The sequence below is a fragment of the Zingiber officinale genome, chromosome 5B, assembly GCF_018446385.1.
Source record: "Zingiber officinale cultivar Zhangliang chromosome 5B, Zo_v1.1, whole genome shotgun sequence".
In the NCBI taxonomy this organism is placed as follows: domain Eukaryota; kingdom Viridiplantae; phylum Streptophyta; class Magnoliopsida; order Zingiberales; family Zingiberaceae; genus Zingiber; species Zingiber officinale.
The window spans coordinates 52,287,661-52,292,507 of NC_055995.1; the positions used below are offsets into that span (position 1 = coordinate 52,287,661).

The window sequence follows — 4,847 nt, forward strand, 5'->3', positions numbered from 1 at the left end:
GTTATGTACTTTGGTTTCGTCAAACGTCACCCGTAACAGGGTGGATTATAAAGGCGATTACTGGGTATGTAACAAATTATGCAGAGGGATGTGAGTGATGTAGATGGGATCTATCCCTCCCATATGACGGGAGCGACATCAATATTCTTGATAGAGTTAGACCACGAAGTGCATGGCCATGCCCAAATGAGTCAACATTAGATGTTGAACTCATTTGATCGAGTGAGTCTACTTGGAGTTCAAGATTTAGATTGATTAGAGGATGACATGGTCTATGCCTCACATTGATCAATCTAGATGTCAAGGATAGAAGGACAATGTCACATATTGTGAGGAGTCACAATTAGTAGTCACAAGGTGATGTTGGATCTCGACATTTCTTGTAACTTAGGTAGTAATGATGTGTTGCTAGATACTGCTCATTACTTATGCTCCTAAATGGGTTTATGGCATTGCCAACGTTACAAGAACCTATAGGGTCACACACTTAGGACATTTAGATGGAGATTTGGTTCATATGATGAACCAAGAGGATTAGATTCATTTGATGAATCAAATTGGATTAAGAGTAATCCAAATTGGGCTACTTGAGTTTAACTCAAGTTGATTCATGTGTTCAATGAGTCTAATTTAGATTTTGACTCATTGAATCAATTTAATTAAATGAATTAGATTCATTATATTAAATTGGCTTGAATCAAATGGTTGGATTCGATCAACTATGGAAGAGATTTGGTCAAGTTTGACTTGACTTGAGAGGAAGATTAAAAGTCAAGTTTGACTTGACTTTATGCCACCTCATTGGTGAGTTGGCATTGAAGTGGACCAATGATGTTACTCCACATCATCATGGGTGCCACCTCATGGAAGTTACAAAGCCATTTTCTTAATAACTTCACATTAATTGCATTTAATGGGGAGTTACACAAGAAGAGTGGCCGACCACTTTGGTTTGACTGGTGAATTCATTTTTCCATTCAAGTGTGCTTCTTCTTCCTTCTTCCTCTCAAGCTCTCCCTCTCCCTCTCCTCCTTGCTTGGCCGAATCTCACTAAGGTGCTAGCACACCTTTGTGTGAGGTTTTTCTCCACCTACGTGTCCGTGTGGATACTTCTAGAGGACCGACGCTTGACGGTCTAGAGATCCGGCAACTCCTTGGACGAGCGGGAACGCGAAAGGGCACGCAACAAGGGTAAAGCTCTTAACATGTAGATCTAGGAGTAGATCTAAAGAAGGTTTTTTCAAACTCATACTCATATTTATCGTTTGGTTTTCCTTGCACGGATCCGTTGGCCTTGGGTGATTCGGGGTTTCCGCGACACGAAAAGCGATTTTCGCGGCCCGAAAAACCCAACTCAATGGTCAGTCGCCGCAATCTAAGGATAGGTAGTCTACCAATCTCCCTCATAAATGCACGAGAAATAAAGGAATGTGAACTACCAATATCAATTAACATATCAGCGGTAAATGCATAAAGTAAAATCGTACCGCGAAAAACTGATCCATCATCCCGCTGCGCATCCTCTCTGGTAACCGCATGTATACACCCAATCTCTGGCAGGGGTGGACGTGGTAGCAATGTCAGAGGCTGTTGCGCCTGAGTCTGAGCCTGTCATTGAGGCGGTGCCAGATACTGAGCCAGAGATGGATATAAGGGTTGTGACTGATACTGAACCGATAGTTGGGGCTGCGACTGGTACTAAACCAGTGGCTGAGGCTGCTGATACCAAACCAGTGACTGGGGCTGTAGCTGATACTGCACTAGTGGCTAAGGCTGCAATTGGTACTGGCCCTATGTCAGATACTGAGGTCCCGAGATAAGACTCTGTGATACCATAAAAGCACTGGAGTGCTCTTGTCCGTGCATGCCATATGCAGCAATTGCAGGGGGACCTGTCTGCTACTGATGATGCGAAGATTGGGGCTTCTGCCCCCCTCGCTAAGTCCCTGTCTGACCGAACTGTCCTCCCTGAACAGAGACTGTAAAATACCGGAAGTAGGCGAATATTAATAAGGGAATTTTCCAGAATTTTTGGAGATTTTTCGGGAATTTTTCGGAGCTCGTACGGACGAGTTGACGGGGATAAAAAACGGGGTCCGGAAAAGCTTGTTTAAGCTACCCGAATTAAGCGAGGATAAGTTTATATTTATATATCTTTTTCCTTTTATTTTTCTTTATTTCCTTTGCATTTGTCGCCGAAACCGAGCCGTTCCCGCACCTCTTCTTCTTTTCCCCCCCGACGCCGATTTCCCTCTCAACCGACTCCTCCGAGCCCTAACCGCCGGCCACTCGGCGGTTTCCTCTTCCTCCTCTTCTTCTTCTTCGATCCTCTGCCGCCGGCGACGAGAGCAGCACCGTCGCCTTACAAGACATCGCTGTCGTTCTCTCTTCTTCTCCTCTGTGTCACCACTGCCACCTCACCCTCCCGCGACGCTCCGGCCACAGGAGTAAGAGCCGGCCTCTCCACGCCGAGCTCTAAGTTTTCAGCGCCGACCACCGCCGGCCATATCTTCTCTTATTCCCTTACTATGTCGTGCCCTAGTATTGGGTTTGCATCTGCTGCCGCTTGATATCTTCTCCCCTCTGCCGGTCCGTCTCTCCTTCTCCTCCTTTCCGAGCCGCACCAGGCGCCGCCACCACCTGAGGCTGAACGGAGCAGCGCCTGACCTAGGGTTTCCGGCAGTGGGCTGATACATGATTATTCCAGCCACTGCTGGTTGCTACCATCGCCGGAAAAGAAGGTCGGGTAATGGTATTGTTAATTTCAACAGTGATGTAGATTTTTGGTATGCTATTGTAGGGATTTCCAATTAGTTAGATATGGAATTTGTTTTCCAATTGGCAGTGACAGTGGTGTGAAGCTATTGGATTCCGGCTACCACAACATTGAATGCCTTGGTTGTTTCCTTGATATCCAACTTTGATCCGATCAGTGAAAGGTAAGGTTATTGTTTAACGTTGTGGATTTAGGTCTTGCTGTGGAGAAATTAATCGATGACCAGTTAAGGTTGATCAATAATTAGGGTTTTCCTAATTGAATTAGGTATATTGGTGATTATTAATTAGGGTTTTTGCCCTAAATAGTTTTAAGGATTTATTTAGCAATTCATTTGAATTTTAGCTAAATAAAAGTATATCTATTGGTATTACAGGACTTTGACGCGAGACGAGTATCTCGATGTCGGATTTGGACATTCCTATTGGAGGCGGGTACTTTTGACTTATTGTCTTTGATATGCTTAGTAATTAAATTAACAAGATGCATTAATTGTGTTTCTTACTTGTTCCGGTTAATCACTGCCCAATACATGCTACCTGTTGATTGATTGTTTGTTTACATCTTGTATGGATATATATACCTGATTCCACATGCTCATGGGTAGTGATATAACCATATTTTACCATGTCAGGACCTAGGTTTGATACCTTATATGATCAGATACCTTGATATGATTCATTCGCTTTGGTGCACATTATGATATGTCCAGAGATTGGTTTAGTATATTACCATGTTTAGTGACATGCACAATTCGCATGATTGCATGCTGAGTGATTGATTGCTCCTTTATTGTCGAGCACTTTGCCAGTTTCATCATTGTTCGGTGCTCCGTTGTGACGCTCATGGGTAGCGGGACATAGCGTGGTAGCACGTCAGTTTGGCTCTTCCGGTGCTCCGTTGGTCCGCTCATGGGTAGTGTGACGCAGCGTGTAGCATGTTAGGACCAAAAGTAGCTAGAGGGGGGGTGAATAGCTCGTCGCGTTCGCTCGTTGCTCGGCGTTGCTTGTTTCTTCAAAGATGTGCAGCGGAAATACAAAGAAACAATCACACAACGCTAACACGGTTGGTTTACTTGGTATCCACCTCACAAGAGGTGACTAATCCAAGGATCCACACCAACACACACACCCTCCACTAAATAAAACTCTCCTTTATGGTAACTACCAAGGGCGGAGAAGCCCTACAAGACTCAATACAAGAAGAGAGGGAAAGGATACAAGAAATACAAGCTTACAAGCTTACAATGAGTATAAACCCTAACCCTAGCTTCTCTTCTTGGCTTTGATCCGCCTCTTGACTTGAAGAACTTCCAAGATCCTTCAAGAACTGGCGATCTGAGCTTTGTGAGTGCTGTGGAGGAGCTGGCGAGAGATCTGGAGTGAATCGGAGAAGAGATGCCGAAGGAATCGTGCGCTTGCGGCCTTTATCGACGCCAACGGTCGGATCCCGATCGATTCGAATGTTCCCAATCGATCGGGGAGGCTTTGGATCGATCCACGGATCGATTCAGAGCGCCTCTGTGCTCTGGGAAAAACGCCTGGATCGATCCATGGATCGATCCAGCGCTTATCGCGCGAAGCAGCCGCGTCCCAATCGATCCACTGATCGATTGGGACATCTGGATCGATCCACGGATCGATCGGAAAGGCTTGGATCGATCCACTGATCGATCCAGTACTTGGTTTTTGCCCAAAACCAAGTCCCAAGCCTACCAAACCAACACCCGGTCAACCTTGACCTGTTGGTACACCATGCCTAGCATCTGGTCACTCCTTTGACCTGCTAGGACTTCCCACCAAGTGTCTGGTCAATTCCTTTGACCCACTTGGACTTTTCTATTCATGCTAAGTATCTGGTCACTCCCTTTGACCTACTTGGATTTCCATCAGATGTCTGGTCAATCCCTTTGACCTATCTGTATTTCCTCGTGCCAAGTATCCAGTCAATCCTTTGACCTACTTGGACTTCCCAACACCAGATGTCCGATCATCCTTGATCAATCTGGATTTTTCCTTGCCTGGTTTTACTCACCAAGACTTTCACCTAGCTTCACTCACTAGGGTTTTCC

General features: G+C 45.4%; 1 long non-coding RNA gene across 1 annotated transcript; it reads left to right on the forward strand.

Moving 5' to 3' along the window:
• Nucleotides 1-2,524: 2,524 nt before the first annotated feature.
• On the forward strand, nucleotides 2,525-3,211 carry LOC121987398. Its single transcript, XR_006113556.1, has 3 exons — nucleotides 2,525-2,741; nucleotides 2,846-2,939; nucleotides 3,153-3,211. It is a non-coding gene; the product is annotated as an uncharacterized LOC121987398 (long non-coding RNA).
• The last annotated feature ends 1,636 nt before the right edge of the window (nucleotides 3,212-4,847 follow it).